Source organism: Rhinatrema bivittatum, chromosome 1 (assembly GCF_901001135.1).
Source record: "Rhinatrema bivittatum chromosome 1, aRhiBiv1.1, whole genome shotgun sequence".
NCBI lineage: Eukaryota > Metazoa > Chordata > Amphibia > Gymnophiona > Rhinatrematidae > Rhinatrema > Rhinatrema bivittatum.
Window position 1 is genome coordinate 180,248,320 of NC_042615.1, and position 18,140 is coordinate 180,266,459.

Sequence of the window (18,140 nt, forward strand, 5' to 3'; positions counted from 1 at the left end):
TTATTGGACTGGCTGGTGCCAGCACTGATTGGCTGCACTACATATATTTGTTTCAGTTCTAGCACACTGACATGGGTGATGGCAGCCGACAGAGCTTTACTTTTTAAACATTTTCTGAGCATGTGCGGACTTTCAATGTCAGTGGTGTGTGTGTAGGGACCTCTAAGTTCTGTTTTCTCCATTGAACCAATGGTTGTTCTTTTCAACTCCACAAAGAGAAACAATTTTTTTCATTTTTGTGGTTTGTTTTGGGTATTAAAATGGCTTTTTCAGTCTCGGCAGTCTCTCTCTTTGGTACTTCTCTTTCTAGTGCCTAATTAGGTTCTTTTGGTGGTTTTTAATTTCCTTGACTTTTCTTTTTGTCAGCTTTGCTTGAGGCTTACTGCACCAAAGAGCTTTACTTCGTTTTTTTAATTTTTACCGCCATCGATTCCTTTGATTTCACTGTAGCTAAATTCTGCTTGATTTTCCAAAAGAAACCAAAAGACATTGGCTTTAGCAAGTGCCCCCAGTGTAGCTACATGATGTCAATCACTGATTCACATGATGTCTGTTTGGTTTGCCTGGGGGATGAGGTCCATATTCGGACACTGTCTGAATAGCAAAGTTAGCTGGATAAACTTATCTGGTTAACTTTGGAGGTATGTTAAATGGTGCAGCCACACTACTGAATGTAGCTAGCTATCTTAAAGTTAGCAGGCTATTGTTATCTGGCTAACTTTAGGACAGTTCTTTGGCCTGACCAGACTTAACCAGCTAAGTGCCTAATTTACCAAGATCTTTTCCCATAGACACAGAATGGGATAAAAGCTTTAGTGAATCAGCCCATAAACTAGCTGGCTAACTTTGAATATTGGCGTTAGCTGAGTAACTTAGCCAGAGAATACAACTCATCCCAGTTCCGCCCCCAGAATGCCCCCTAACGTAGCTGGCTAGAATTTAGCCAGAAAAGTGCTCAAATCTTCATTTAGCCGGATAATGTCTGAGATGTCCAGCTAAATATATTTATTTATTTATTTATTTAGCATTTTTATATACCGACTTTCCAATAACAGAATTACTGATCAACTCGGTTTACATTATAACAGAACAATCACATTTACAAGTAAATGTCTTACAATGAACAGGTAGATATAACTTGGATAGGTATATATGGGGTTATATAAATACTATAAAAATATATAAATACTATAAAATATATATAATATATATATATATATATATATATTTATAATAATAATATTTATATATTTATATATATATATATATATAATATATATATATATATATATTATATATATATATATATATATAATATTTATATATATATATAAATATATATATAATATATATATATATATATTTATATAAATACTATAAAAATATATAAAAAATACTTTTGAAAATGGATCTCAGTGTTTCTTGTTGTAGCTCTTGCTGTAAGAGGATTCCCACAGACAACATCCCCATTTAATGATCAAGGAGAAGGTCTTTGGGTTAAGTAAGACCAATTCATTGATATTATTTACATTGAAAAGCCATAGAGCTGCAAGGACACGGGCAGCTTATCAACAACAAGGGAGCATCCAGCTTTAATGCATTGAACACCGGTAAGGGCCAAGAAGACAGACCATTCTCTAGCTCCTCCCATATGATACAAACAAGGGATTCTGCTTCATCAGCACCAGCAATGGGGGATTCTGCTTCAATGCACTGAGCAAAGGAGAAGCATCAACATTGTTCCCTCTCGATGAGCAATGCTGAGAATAGGGAGATACTGGCTGTGGCTGTATGTTCTCTCAAGCACTCATCCTCAAAACATTCTGGGAGTTTGTGACAGTCTACTAGAGCTCATGGTGTGTAATGTAATTATTTCTGACTATTCTGTCTGAGGATGTATTTAGAGGTTAGGCCATAAGTATTCAGAGTTCTCACTCAGACTAGTTTGAAGACCACAGGCTAATCTTGATGGGGTCGATTTTTAATGCAGCAAGTGCCCATCCATGAGTGTGCAGTTCCCGACGTGCAAATAGCTGCGTGCACATGCGCACCAGATTTTAAAATCTGTGTGTGCATGTGCAGTTGGTGCATGAAGGGGAGGGGCCCAAATTTTCATTAAATACGTGCGGCGATGCAATCGGGCTTTCCCCAGTTCCCTTCCAGTCCACTCCAATTAAGAAGTGGACTGGAAGGGAACTTCCCTACCCCCCACCTAAACTTCCTCCCTCTTCCTTTCTCCTCCCCACTCCCTAAACCTAACCTACCTTTCCCAACATTTTTTATTTTATTACTTACAGCTCCTCTGGAGCAGCAGTAATCTCCGCGCGCCGGCTGTCTGCCGACATGCGTTTCCCCAGAACAGCAGCTAATGGCGGCTGTCCTGGCCGGCCTCCATCCCTCCCCACCCAGACCACACCCCCGGCCTGCCCTTTTTTCAGGGCCCAGCATTTGTGCGCATATTGGTGGTTATGCGTGTGGCCGGCCCCTTCCGAAAATGTGTGCAGTGCGCACAAGACCTGGCCACACACATAACTTCCGGTATTTGTGCACATGGCCTTTGAAAATTAGGGTTTAACTGAACTCATATTTACTGTTTTGCACTGAGAAATGCTTAAGAACAGAGAAGAATCTGTTTATTGTAGTTATGCCAGTAGTTCTATGGTGAGAAAGTAAGTAATTAACTGATACTAAAGTCTGAGAGAGTGAAGGCCACACAGCTGTGCTTGAAATTGATAAGAACACAGCGGGAGGGAATAATGCTACTCTCCTAAGCATTTATAAGCAAATTTTCAAATGGCCACGTGCATAACTGAGGTTCTGCACGTGGCCGGGTCTTGTGCGCACTGCAAGCATTTTTGGAAGACCCCTGTTACGCGCAGAAGTGCCAAGCTCAGAAAAAGGGGCGAGCCAGGGGGCGTAGCCTGGGCAGTGTGGGCTGGGATGGAGTCCGTCCAGGACAGCGGCCATTAGCTGCTGTCCTGGGGAAGTGTGCGTCGGCAGCCGGCTGGCGTATGGCGTCTACTTGTGCTCCAGAGGAGCAGTAAGTATTAAAATAAAAAAATTGGAGATACTTAGCTTAGGTTTAGGGGGCAGGAAGGAGAGGGGAAGAGGGAAAGTTCCCTCCAAGTCTGCTCCTTAATTGGAGCGGATTGAGAGGAAACTGGGAGAGGCCCGATTGCGTTGCCATGCATATTTAATGATAATTCCCCCCTGCGCAAGCCGCACACATAGCCATTGGATTTTATAACATGCGAGTGCCGGTGTGCGCATGTTATAAAATCAGCGCATCCAGGTGCACGCGCCAGGAACCGCATGCACATGGACAGCTGTGAGCTGCTTTTAAAATTAACCCTGTGTGTATAAGGAAAAATAACAGCTAGAGATAGAGGGAGAAAGCGCTTCCTGGATGTGATAGCACAAACTGATCCTTTGGAAACATGTAAGCTTTATATATATATATATATGTAGCAATTGTTATTATCTGCAACTAATTCTTCTGATTTTATTTGTTCTATCCCTAATTGCTCATATAAGCTTACTTTCCAAAATACCTGGAACCATGATGTACTAAATCAGTGTGTGACTATCTGTGTGAGGAATAAGCTCCTGGTTTCAAGACCCCAGGTAGAATCCCAGTAGTTGTGTGTGTGTTTACATTGGAAAGCCGCCCCCCCCCCCCGCGTGGCAGTCCTGTGTGCATGCAGGTGACAAGCCCCTTGGGTAACCCCCAGTGTAGACCCCAGTGAGTTTAGCCCCTGTGTCAGAGCTCCAGGCAGAATTCCAGTGTGCACGATCTGAACCCAGAACATGGTGTAGCCATTGATTTGACCACTATTCCTGCTCCCCATGATGTTTTGGCTTTGGAAATTTTTGAGAAGGAGTTGAAAAAAGGATCCAGGAGGCAGTGAATCACAGCCTGGCTAACATCAGCACTTCTGTATTATCGATGTCAATGGAGGCTGAGAGTCACCTAATTCTGGAGACTCTTGCAACACCTAGCAATATAGGACTTGGAGAGTTGGCTCTTTGATGCCCATTGCATGGATGTCAATCTCTAGCATACTGGGGAAGGAAGCTCCTCCTAGGTCAGGGCTTCATTCGAATCTAGGCTCCAACAGTCAACAGTCAAGGGGAACTCTCACAGAAGCCTTGTCTATTAGTCAGCTGCAGAAATGGACAACTCTGATGTCTTATTCTGATGTAGAGTCTGAGCATTCTTGGGAGTTATGATTATGCATCCAAGGACTTCTCTGAACAAGAGAAGTCTACAGTTCTCCATGCAGAGCCCTCTCCTCCACAAGAAAGTATTCACTGGAGGATCTCTCCTTTGCTGAGGCTTCAGCCATTCCATTTGAGTTGGAGAAGGAGGTTGAGCCCTCTAAAGATGTTGTGGCAGTGCCTGTTCATGACATCCTTAGGAAAGTACAATTGAGAATGTTCGAAACCCCTTCATACTTCCAATCAACAGGAAAGTGGACTTGATGTCTTATGTCTAGAAGGCTAATATTTTCTAGAAACAGCAACTATCTTATCAGTCTGTTGTTACAGAATCCACTCTCAAGAGGCCAAGAAGAAGATAACTCAATCCTCGGTACCCCCTATGTTAGCTATGCAACCTGGCCCTTGTTGGGAAGAACATGGATAAAAACACTATGCTCTCTTTCCTTATAGTAACCTACCAGTTCTTCATGGGCTAATACATGTGAAACATTCTGCAACAGGTGATGGCCCTATCAAGTGCTCTCACTCAGAAGAAATATGATGAGCTGGAGTTACAAGTGGACAAGGGCCAAGAATGTAAAAACCAACTGCTCAGATCAACCTATGATGTTTTCAAGACAGCATCAAGAGCCTCTGCCATTGTGACTGAAGCATACAGACTCTCATGACTATGAACTTCAGATCTCCATACTGATATGCAGGACAGGCTTGCTGATGTGTCCTGCATCAGAGGAAAAATATTTGGGGATAAGGTCAAAGAAGTGGTGGATCAATTAAAAGATTACTGTGCATATTTCAGATCCTTTCTGTAGCCATGTCTGACCCACTTGCCACATTAACTAAAAGTAATCTAAATAGGGCATTGAGAAGGTCCTTCTATCGTCAGAGGAGGAGTTATCCTCTACCCATTCTCATCCCAAACAGTAGAGGACTCCCATGTAACAAATAGCTCCCAAGTGAAAACCTGGATCAATGAGAACATAATTAGTATCCCAGTGTTCATTTTAGAGAACCTATTTGTGTGGGGATGGCTAAGGTGTTTAGTATACTGGTGGGCCACACTAATCTCAAAACACACATTTATAGGGAATCCTATGACATCACTCTTAAAATTCAAATATTGATGTACTACTATAACAATTTATTACTATTAATATTCCTTAATTACAAAAAGTTGTTAACAGTACATACACATCATTTTTTTATCATTTTATTAATTACATCCATTAATACTTACATTAACAATAATGCAAAGACATGTGCAACCTGATATACATCAATAACCCACATACATTAGCAGCAATATATTAACATCTTAAAACATACCCCATATCAGTCATTCATCCACACACACTCCCCACCCATTAAAACCACCCCCTTCTCAAAAATCACCCCCCTTCTCAAAAATCACCACTAATTGTCAAGTTGAAATGTATGTGGGTTATTGATGTATATCAGGTTGCACATGTTTTCTACCATTTCAATACTGATTCTACAGTCTCGAAGTGTGGTCCTATATCCCTGGACTGCTGTTCTCTGCTCTCTCTTCTTTCCTTAATCCGTCTGCTTGACCACTTCACTATCACACAACATCTTGTTTCCTCTAATTACTCCCATGACCTAAAGCACAAAAAAAAACCTACCTGGTGTTCCTCTTCACATTTCCCTCTGATGCCTTATTTGTTCCCCGCCACCTGTACTATCCTTTTTTCACTCTCAACCTCATGTTACCAGCAACACAGAGGGGCCTATGCAATATTTGTGTGCAGAAAGCGGGCGCTGAACAGTCAGCATGGCCTGACCCTCTCCACCTGTCCCCATCCCCCACTAGCCCCCCTAGTTTCCTTTCCATGCATGGCTTGTGTTTCAATTCTGCTCGCGGGCCTAGCCGTGAGCAGCCTCTCACCTCCAGCTTGCCTGCTCCCCGACGTTCCCCAGCTGTCCCGACGCCACTGTCCTGCCTTCGCGGCAGAAGCCGCTGACGTCGCTTCTCAACCCTGCGGCCAGGAGGCTGCAGTCGCCATTCCCATGTGGCCCGGAAGCCACTGACGTTGCTTCTTCGTGGCCTGCTGCTGCCGCCGTTGACCTGCCCCTGTGGCATGGAGACGCTTTCACCTGGGTCCTCCCGCGGCTGGGAGTGTCGTGTCCAGCTTCCTCTTCTTGCAGCCAGTGGGCCACCCCGGAGCTCCTCTTCACGGCCCAGAGGCTGCCACCGGTGTTTCCATGTGGCTGGAGCCACCTCCAGCCTTTCTTCTTGTGGCAGGAAGCCGCCCCAATGCTAGGCCCTACTTCACGGCCTAGTGCCGCTTCTGCTCTAACTTGCATCAGGGATGCCGCTCTCCAGGGTCCTGCCTCCTACTTCCTTAGGTGCGGGGCCCACCTCCTCTCCAGATTTAAAGGGCCAGTCCTCCTGGCTCCTCCTGATTACCTCATCGTGGGAGTTCCTCTTCAGCCCTATAAAAGGGCCCTGCCTTCAGTCTATCATTGCCTTTGCAAGAAGTCAGTCCTCCTTGGGACTTCTCGTTTTCTCAACTCCTCCTAGGCACTCTGTTTCTTCGTGGGATACCGTGTCTTCGTCTTGGTTTCTCATCATGTCCTGTGTCTTCGTCTCATCGGTTCCAGATGTCTGGATGTTCTCCTGATGTCCTCATACCTAGATGCTATCTCCTGATGTTCTTAATCAGATCCTCTTCTCTTCGGCAGTATAAGTCTCCAGAAGACCTTCGCTTTTAATCCTCAAGCTTCAGGTTCCTAGCTCCAAGTTCTTTTTGCTCTGAGTCGTCACTCCAAGCTTCCTTTCTCCGATCAATCCACTCCGAGTTCCTTTTTCCGAGCTTTGGATCCTGAGGTTCTGTTCTTAACCCTCATCCTGACCTTGTCTCCGGAGTTCCTCGTGTCTGCTTCTGTCCATGCCTAAGACTCTGTCTGAACCAGCTCCATCCCAGCGTGGCCTGTGCCTTGCCTTGACTGGCTGTGGAGGGCATGTCTCAGTGCAGGCCTTATCTGAATCTTTGTCATGGCCTGATTCGAAGTCATCGCTTCGCCTGGAGTCTGCTTCGCCATCAGGGTGGTATGCGACCTGCCTTGAGTGGCTGTGTAGGGCGTGCGGTGAGGCAGCACTCACTCAGCATCCTTCATAATCTTGAATCTTCAAGCAACACCTTTCACAATCCTAAATCTTCAACCAACCTGAGTCTATGTCTGAGTCCGTCAAACACCCTGAGACTTCATTTGAGACTGTTCATTTCTGCCCTCAGCCTCTGTCCTTCCTGTCGCATCTTCTGTTCCATATGGCAGGTCCGAAAGGGCTATCGAGTGGCCGGAGGGCTACTTAAGAGACCAACATTGTGTTGCTGTGCCTCTGTGATGCGTCAGGTTCAGCAGAGGCCAGGGCTCCCTATCTCCAGCCTGCTGGCCCATGCTGGGGCACATTTCGCCTGCCACGGCGCTCCCCCGGAGCTCCTCTCCGGTTGCGTCGTGGCCCAAGAGTACACTACATCTCCCAGGAAATTGGACCGCTTCCCAGCGCTCCTGCAAAAGCTTGACCCCCTCCAACCCTTCCCCACTCCCCAGTAGCCCCCCCTGGTTGTTCCCCCATGCATTGACTGACCCCTTTTACTCCCATTCTACTTACCCCGTGTTGGCAGGCGTCACTGTGGCTAGCAATCTGCGCATTGTGCGGGAATGGCTCCTGGGCAGCTCCTTTTTTTTTGCAGGCTGAGTTGCTAGTTGCTTACAATTCTACTTTACTGCTCTTGCAAAGAGGAAACCTCCCTGGATTGTTTATTTTTCTTCAGAAGGTATTCACTTATCTAAACAAACTCCACCGTGTCACGAATCTCTAACAGGACTTTGTAAATGGATGTGTGCATGGGTTGTGTGCATGGAGATAGGCGGGCCCGCATGTGATGCTCAGAGCCCGCAAATGACCTGCAGCCAAGCACTGGGTCCTGGTCTTCGGCAGGTGTGACTTATCGGGGGGGGGGGGGGGGAATACCTGGGTGGGAGACACCTACTTCCAGTGAGTCACTGCCAGAGGCGTGAAATTTATTGAGGAGTAGGGTCCAGCAGCGCGGCGAGAAAATGACAACGCCTCTCCCAGCCAGCTGCCCAGACATTTTTGATGATGTCAGCACTTGCTTAAAGGGCACAGCACAGGCTAGGATCAGCCTCTTTGGTTCCGGATTCATGTCTGCGCCAAGTTCAGCGGCTGAACAGCGACTTCTTCACTCGGCTTTTCATTACACAGTCCTGTCGGAATATCGGGGTGGCTTGTTCCTCCCCCATTGGCGGCGGTGACACGAGTTGTCAATCATTAAAAAAAAAAAAACAAAAAACCAAGAAAACCTTGTCCAATTTATATGGCTTAAATTTCTCCACTCTGTTAAAGTTTTTTCAAGATAAGATGCAGGCCTAGAGTGCCCTACCACTCTCCTTGGGGAGTCATATTAACTTATTTAAAATGATTAATCTCCCCAAGTGGCTCTATGTTCTTCAGAACTTGTTTCTTCATATTAAACATAAAGACCTTGAAGGTTAGAAAAAGTGTTGTGCTCTTTCATATGGCGAGCCAAGAAATCCAGGATACCTTTGCATTGGATGAAGGAAAAATGGGTTACGGCGGGCCTGAGCAATCTTGATTTAGCAATTTATAATCTGCGCATTGTGCGGGAATGGCTCCTGGGCAGCTCCTTTTATGTCAATCTCTCAGCTGAAAGAGCACTAGCGGACCCCTTGGATTTACGGTATACCTTGCAGGCCTCCTCAGACAGACTCCCAACTTTTCTGGCGCACAGTACTTTAATCTCGCCTATTAGACAGGCTTGGATTACCTTAACTAAACAGATGAAGGTGTCCCGGTTATGTTCCTGCTTATTGCCAATTTGAGGAACCCTGGAGTTTACCCCAGGTTCTCAATCTGCTGGGTTTCAATCCTGGGATTCTAAAGGAATCACTCAGCTGGGGCACCTACTAGATGATGAAGGCCACATGCTTACTTTTCAAAGGTTGAAAGACTTATACAATCTTAGTAATGCTCATTAGTTCTCTTATCTACAAATACATTATATTAAATCCCTGCCACCCATATCCCTGCAACCAGCCATATTTCACTTTTTGGACGCCTTGTTTTTATTTGAAAGAGTGCAACACCTCTCTTTGTCCATGTACTATAAGGATTTAAAATACCTACACTTATAGACACTTGCTCTATATTAGCGGAAAGATGGAATAATGATGGCGTGTTCACGATTACCACATCTATTCTTCAGTCCTGTTTTAAACATGTGTCAGCACTTCCCTGAATATGTACTATCGGGAAATGCAGTACAAGTTCCTTCGGAGAGCATATGTGTCTGCCCAAGTTGCATTCCACTTGAAAATATCACCTTCAGCTGTTTGTGAAAAATGTCATACAAGTGTTGGTACGTTGTCCCATTCTTTTTGGGTATGCCCCCCCATCAAACACTTTTGGGGACTCATTGTACATTATATTGCCGACCTACTCAGAATTTCAATTCCATTATTTCCGAAGCTATTGCTTTTTGACTGCATCACCTCCTGCTGGTTCGGGGTATTGGGCCTCGCTTATTTCTTAAGAAAGCATGGTTGAGAAAAAATGGATTCTTCCTTATTGCAAAAGGCCTGATGCCCCCTCTTTCTGGGTGTGGCACAATCACCTACATCGTATTATGCAGATGGATGACATGACATCCCGTCTTTCTCTACGTCACTGACGAAAGTTTCTGCTGATATGGGAGTCTTACGTTCAAGCGCTACCATACAGATCCAAGCGTTTGATTTTGAATGACTAAATGTCTATCGATATCTGATATTGGCTTCTTTTTTCTTACTGGTCTTGATTTTCTGATTATGAGTGGGGGAGGGAAAGGGGAGGGTTTGGGCATTTTGTCTTTACTTGCATTGTTATTATTCTACGTTTCTACTTATGGATGCATCAGAAACCCTGTATCCTAAGCCTTTTCTGTTTTTTTCCACATTGATAATAATAAAAATTGTTTAAAATAATAAAAAAAAAAAAGCCAGACGAGGAACAGCACAATATTGCCTAATGAACGGACATCCATTTGGCCTGCACGTAAGTAGCATGCATTGGGGAGCAGGTAATCAGACACAATGCAGTGGCTTTTAGAATTGATGGCCTCGGACCAGTAAACCATGGAGAGTGGTCGGCAGACCAGATCTGAGGAGCAATGAAGGGACCTGATGTACAGCTCGCGCGGGAGGGAGAGGATCAAGGCCCGGAATGGACTGGGCTGATCCAAAGCAGAGAGCGAGACGCAGATTTCGGGAGTGGAGGGTCAGAGAGGAGCAGTACCACACAGGAATCTTGACTCAGGCAGCCCACGAGCGCTGCATGACACACATGATGTAGCGTTGCTGCAGTAGGGGGATGCAAATAACCAGGCACAGCCGCGACGGGAGTTGGGACACTCTACAGATCCAGCACCATCTGTAACATCATCTCAGCAGGGGAATGTCCCTCTGTAGACACACCAGCAGGCTGAGATGGGCCAGATGAGAAATCACTACGAGAGCGACAGTCGTTTCCTGGTCAGTCAGCAGAGCGCAGTCTGGGTGATTTTCAAAACCGTAGCTGGGAGCCAAATGGGTACATGCCAGACTTTCCCCTGCCTCATGCATCCGCAACATGGACTTTTTCTCAGTGGGACTTCCATTGTGATGGTTTTTCACCCGACACGGGGCCATCTAGTGCATAGTCATATAGGCTATTATTCCCAGCTAACAATTGGAACACTAGTCCTCACAGCTACCATGTGATACCACAGTGGTCTCCAAAGAGCTTCTCGGGGGGGGGGGGGGTATTCTAAAGTGTCCTTCATATCCCTGGGGTAAAGGTCAGGGGCACAATGTGGGCATGTTGCTCATCACAGTCTCAAGAGATCAACTGGAGTCGTGACACCAGCTCAGCCTGTCAGCAGCGAAGGATTGACCACTCAATCTCCAGAATTGGAAGCACAACGCCGTGAAGGTCGCACTAACACTCCAGGTCACAGATCAATGATGGACCATGATGAAGGTTGGGCAGATGAGCAGGCTCCAACAGGGGAGGTCTTACCAAAGACTAGCACAGCCAACCACAACCAGGAGCATGCAGAAGGTGAGTTGTCAGGGGGTGCAGGTTCCTCCTCACAGCCATCTGAGGGGGTCAGCAGTGGGGGAAGGGAAAACAGAAGTGTTGACCCAGTTCCAGTTCCAATTGTAATGATGATTCTGAGAGTTCTGAAGAGGATGATTCAAGGATGCCAGGTATGGTGGTCGAGAAATCAGCTAGGGGACACACCCCCCCCCCCCCCCCCCGGTGCTTACAAACCCATCTCAGTTATGGAAGAGTGTGCCTAAAGCAATGCGCAAGAAGATAAAGACGCGTAGATATGTAGACATCTTCAGGTTAATGGAGGGAAAGTGGACACAAAGCGACAAGAGAAAGGACAAGAATGACGACAGGCCACCAGGCAAGGATAAGAAGGTACCTCAGAACAAAACAAACTGGATAAGAACATTCCTTAGAATGATGAGTGTTGTTACACAAGATGATCCCTCACATTGCGACCCAATGCTTAGTTACACTGACACCATAATGGAGGCTTACAGAGAATTTGACGGTTGGGCCTGGTTGAATTATGTGGACATTTCAGGGACGAGATGGAGGAAAATTGCTTTATGTCCTGGGGGACTCAAAATGTCAGTATGTGGTTAAAGCAGATGACAAATTGAGCGATGTAGGTGGCTGAGATCGATCATCGATGAAATCTTCATCAATGACCTCATCTGCTGGGTCCTCGAGCAAACCAAATGTCGTCTGCTGGCATTTCAACAAGTCATCTTGTACTTTCAAGGACTGCATGTTAAAGCATGTCTGCTTAGTATCAGGTCTATCCTGTAAAGTGCGGCCGCGTTTACCCTGCTCCTAAGCCGCGTTTTACTCACTTTCCGGCCACGTTATCCCTTCCTGCGATCCCGAATCCACTTTAACCTACTCCTACCGCGTCCTAAAATCCCCGGCCAACCCCTTCCGCACGCGGCATGGATATTGCATGCAAACGAGCGAATTAGCTATTCTCTAGCATCCCGTAACCCGCGCCCCGACTATCGCTATCTTTCCCTGCCGTTTTGTCGCGCGTTTAACCTGCTAACTTACCGCCTACCCTGACCCCTGCGGTAGAGGCAGGGGTAAGGGTAGGTGGCAAGCTTTCCCCCAGCCCCCGCTCACCTGCCCAGCCACGATCATGGGTGCCGGTCTCCGGGGCAGCCCCAGTCCTCTCCCTCCTCCCGAAGCAAAAAAAAGCGAAAAAACCAAAAGCAAAAAGTAAGTCGCTTCGCCGCTGTCACTTCTCCCCTCCTCCCGGAGCAGGGCGCGAAAAGCAGCCTTGCTCCGGGAGGAGGGGAGAACTGACAGCGGCGAAGCACAAAAAAAAAGCGAAAAAAACCAAAAGCAAAAGCAAAAAGTAAGTCGCTTCGCCGCTTCACGGCGAAGCGACTTACTTTTGCATCCCCGATCGGGCTTCTCCTGCCTAAACTTACTTTTTTTGCAGCCGTCCGGTCCATCTGAAGAAGGTATCTTCCCCTCCCCGGGGAAGATGGATGCCAGCACGGGGGAAAGTGGCCCCTGTGCATTCAATTGGCTGCTGAAGGCGTGACGTCACATGCCGTGACGCCAAACGTCGTGACGTCACGTCTTCAGCAGCCAATTGAATGCACAGGGGCCGCTTTCCCCCGTGCTGGCATCCATCTTCCCCCGGGAGGCAGGGGAGCCACGATACCTTCTTCAGATGGCCGGACAGCTGCAAAAAAAGTAAGTCCGATCGGGGATGCAAAAGTAAGTTGCTTCGCCGCTTCTCCCCTCCTCCCGGAGCAGGGCGCGAAAAGCAGCCTTGCTCCGGGAGGAGGGAAGAAGCGAAGCGACTTACTTTTTGCTTTTGGTTTTGGTTTTTCGCTTTTTTTTTTTTTTTTCTTCGCCGCTGTCAGTCTCTTCTCCCCTCCTCCCGGAGCAAGGCTGCTTTTCGCGCCCTGCTTCGGGAGGAGGGGAGGGGAGACTGGTAGTCCCGACTTCCTGGTATCTGTCATTTCAAATGACATTTGAAATGACAGATACCAGCGTGGCGTGAAGCCTTAGGCCCGCGCACCCAGGATACTGTATAGGTGCTCTATCCAGTAAAATGGGTTGCGCGGGCCTAAGGCTTCACGGGCCCTTCTTAGACGCGGTTTACATTTACATAAAATTAGTGTTCAGGATCGAGCGGTAGGTGCGCTGCACTGTGCGTGCGGCAACCGCGGGTGCCGCAGGCACTAACGCAGCTCTTCCTACCGCTCGGTACTGGATAGACCTGTATGTGTGGCTCCCTATACGGCAAGTAAGTGCAAAGGAAATCCGGGATCGGGAGTTCTGCTCCAGGAAAATGAAGTTAAAAAATTTGAGACGGCCCCATCATCAGTCATGTTGGACTAAATGATGGACTGGCTTACCTTAAACCCCAGGTGCAGTGAAGCGATGAGGATTGCATGGGGTTTCCTCGAAGGGTTTAGAATTCCTTACAAAGGATGCATTAGCAGCACTGTCTCTCACAACACTCCATCCACAATGCGGCATGCCGACATTGTACAAGATAAATTGAACATGAACTGTCTCTGAGCAGAATGGCACATTTCCACTCCCCCATTCTGCGAGATTGTGTTATAGCCTCTGGTGGTGGTCCTGAAAAAGGAGCAAGGAAAGTACAGGCTTATTCAGAACTTTCTTACCCATTCGAGTCCTCTGTCAATGACTGTTTGCTGCCGGAGGATTGTTCTGTAAAGTGTCATTCGACAGTGCCAGATCCCTGCTGAGGAGTTGCAGAAGGGCAGCGCTAATGGCTACAACCGACAACGTGTTGGCATTCCAGCTGTTGCCGCTACATCCATATAGTTGTCCATTGCTTGGCTTTAAGTTCCGTGGGCAGTTTTACTTCAACAAGTGCATGCCCATGGGGTGTTCCAGGTCATGCGCCTCTTTCGAAGCATTCAGTTTCTTTTTGCACTGGATAACTGCGAGATTGGCAGGTATGGACAACATCATTCACTACCTCGATAACTTCTTTTTTGTTGGTACAGTAGTGCCAGATTCCACAGCGCGCCTATTCCGTGCATTTCAAGAAGTAGCCAGAGTCTTTGGAGTCCCTCTGGTGCATGAGAAGACCAAAGGCCCATCTGCCACCATTTGTTTTTTGGCCATTGAATTGGACTCCGAAAAAATGATATCCAGCCCGCCCGACAACAAGCTGCAGAAACTGCGTGATATCTTAGAACGGATTAAGTGGGCCAAAAAGCTGACACTTTGAGAGGTCCAGCTTATGGCGGGTACCTGAGCTAATGGGGAACTATTGAAACAGGTTAAAGTTATATCATGGGGCTGATGGAAAAGGGCATGTTGCCTGAAAGGGTGGATACCACACCCGGGATATAGGGTCCTCTTGCTTGGAAACATGGTGGGGGGCCAAGCTCGAATGTGCTGCTTTGTTTGATTTTGTGGTAGATGGAAAAGGGGGCATGGATTTGGATTTTGAGTCATCAATTCATACTGGCCCAGGTACAGGGATATTTATTTTATTTATATATTTATTTAGATGTTTTATATACTGTTGTTCCAAAAGAAGATCACAACAGTTTACAGTAACAGCAGTCATATTCATAGTCTCCGATCATATACTTTGTGTCAACATTCATCTTCTAATTCAACACCATAGCAACTATAGATTTACACTATTTAAATAAAAGCTGCGGCCTATATATTTCCACTTTCATTCTTGTCATACCTATTATTTTGGGGGGAGAGGGGTTTGCGGTGCCCAGCTGGACTCAGGCTCTAGTCGCAGCTCCCACCATCAATAAGTGGGCCCGCGCGCAATGCTTGGAGCCCGCAAGTGACTTGGGCCAAGCACTAGGTCCACCTGCATGGGCTGTTTCTTTGGTGGGCGAGACTTGTCAGTAGGGAGTGGGGGGCTTACCCTCAGAGGGGAACAGCCACTTCCAGGGAGTCGCAGCCAGAGGTGTGAAAGGAAATAAAGGAAAGGGTCCATCGATGCTGGGAGGAAATGATGACAACGCCTCTCCCAGCCAGTTGCCCAGCTGTTTTTGATGATGTTAGCGCCTGCTTAAAGGACATAGCACAGGCCGGGATTGGCCTCTTTGTTCTGGATTCACATCCCCTTCCCACCCGACCCATATGTTAGGCCATTAAGCATGGAAAGTTTGACTCATTCTATAGTATGACTGACCGTATAGGACAGGGAGGTGCGGGGGGCCCTAAGGCAGTCAAACCTTCATTTTGGAATATATCCTTCAAGCAACCCATCACAGTAGACAGTGTTATTGTTAGGCAGAACAATTCCTGTTGTGAGCTCATATTATTATGCTTAGTTAGATGGTTATGTTAGCCAGTAATGCAATCTTCATGTAACTTCTGTACTAATGTCGTAGCTTGGAGTTTTTCTGGGGGCAGGTACCTGGGCCAGTGGGGAGCTATTGAAACAGGATGAAGTTGTATCACGGGGTTGATGGAAAAGGGCATGTCACCTGAAAGGGTGGGTACCACACCTGGGATATAGGGCCCCTTGTTTGGAAACCTGGCGGGGAGCCAGGTTCAAATGTGCTGCCTTGCTTGGTTTTGTGGCTGATGAAAAAAAGGGCATGGACCCGGTTTTTGAGTCAACAATTCATACCGGCCCAGGTACAGGGATATTTATTTATGTATTTATGTATTTATTTATGTATTTATGTATTTATTTATTTATTTATTTATATGTTTTATTTACCATCATTCCAAAAGAAGATCACAATGGTTTATAGTAACAGCATTCATATTCATGGTCTCCGATCATATACTTTGTGTCAACATTCATCTTCTAATTCAACACCACAGCAAGTATGTATTTATGCTGTTATTTAAATAAATGCTGCAGCCTGTTTATTTCCACTTTCATTCTCGTCATGCCTATTATTTTGGAGGGAGAGGGGTTTGCGGGCCCAGCGGGTCTCACACTCTAGTCGTGGTTCCCAGCATCATAAATCTTATCTAGACATGAGAGATGAAAACTACAGCTGAGGAATGCTAACATAAAAATAGTTTTGATATATATTAATCAAGTTTGTATTAAATGAATAGGTAAGCTATGACATCATGTTTGCAGTTATAGTAGCAACCAAAACTGACAGAATTAAAAAATGTTTGCGACAGATTCAGAAGGGGTAGTAAAGGGAGGGAGATAACCGGTAGATGAAGTAAGGCATGCTCTGACATTATAAATAAGAATAACTGGGCAAGTCAATAAGTTCTTCTCTGCTCAAAACTGCTTTGTTACTGTGTTATGTTAATTGCAGAACAACAAGGAGACAAGTGGTTTCTAAACAGAACCCAGAAAAGTTATCTAGATCACCTTTACATTATTTTTATGAAATAAAGTTAAGGGAAAAGAGTACTATAGAGGGCAATTCACAAACGGGCCGATACAGTAAAAGTCGCCCGTTCTCCCGGCACGCGCACAGGCCACTCTACTATGCATGCAATTTAGTATTCAAACGAGGGCCCGTGGTAAAAAGAGGTGCTAGGGACACTAGCGCGTCCCTAGCGCCTCTTTATTGACAGGAGCGGCAACTGTCAACGAGTTTGACAGCCGACACTCAATTTTACCGGCATCGGTTCTCAAACCCGCTGACAGCCACGGGTTCGGAAACCGGACGCCAGCAAAACTGAGCGTCCGGTTTTCAACCTGCGAGCCGATTTTAAATTTTTTTTTTAATTATGTTTTACTTTTGGGACCTCCGACTTAATATCGCCATGATATTAAGTCGGAGGGTGCTTTTCTGTACACTTTCCCGGTGCTGGCAGAAATTAATGCCTACCTTTGGGTAGGCGCTAATTTCTGAAAGTAAAATGTGCGGCTTGGCTGCACATTTTACTTACTCAATTGCGTGGGAATAACTAATAGGGCCATCAACATACATTTGCATGTTGCGGGCGCTAATAGTTTCGGGGAGGTTGGCTTTGCGTTTTCGACGCGCTATTTCCCCTTACTGAATAAGGGGTAATGCTAGCGCGTCGAAACGCGGGTTAACAGTGTGCTCCGCCAGGGTGCACTGTACTGTATCGGCCCAAAAGTGATTTCTGCAGTTAAAAAGCATTTAGTCTGCATAAACTGCCTACCCTGTATGTGGGTAAAAGTATGTGTTCCATAAGGCATGTATTTTACTTGTACTGCAGTGGAGGCATTCCTGGGGCAAGGTTAGATTGGGGGAGAAAATTATGTGCAGAGTTTTGGATTTTCAAACCTATGCATGTTGTTTTGGTCAGAAAATGTATCTGCAGAAAAAGCAGGTACAAATCTCTGGGTACTTATTCCTTACGCAATTTTCATAGTAAAAGTATGTGCATACTTTTCCTTTGAAATTAGTGCATAGACTGTGAGTAAAACATATCCATGGACTTTTCAGCAATGTAGGCATTTTGAAAATCGCCTCCTTAATATTACAGAACATAAAGTCTTGAACTATTATACCATTGGACTAAGCAATGAAAAATACATTTTCATATACACTGGATAAAAATAAATATCTTTGAAGGATATAAAAGTTTCCCACAACATGAAGACAGATCATCTCCAGAAGATGCTTTGTAGAAGTCTAATAAGAATGTGTTATTTTTTCGGAAGGTATTCCTCTGAGGCATGGTGTTGCTCAAATGCCAGTATCGGGTTATTCTCTGAGCCACTGTCCCGTAAATGTTGTGGCCTTACAGTTCTACTACAATTCTGAAGTCTGTGCCATTGCCCAGGTCAGCATAGCCTAGTCACATAACTGCTGCCTTCAATGGGTTAGTATTTTAAATTCATTTTAAAAGACATTTG

At 45.9% G+C, this 18,140-nt stretch overlaps 1 protein-coding gene across 3 annotated transcripts in view; it reads right to left on the reverse strand.

Annotated features, from left to right (window-relative positions):
- Positions 1–18,140, reverse strand: part of TBC1D19 (TBC1 domain family member 19) — a 397,957-nt gene that overhangs the window by 13,538 nt on the left and 366,279 nt on the right. The gene's annotated exons all lie outside the window — the stretch shown is intronic.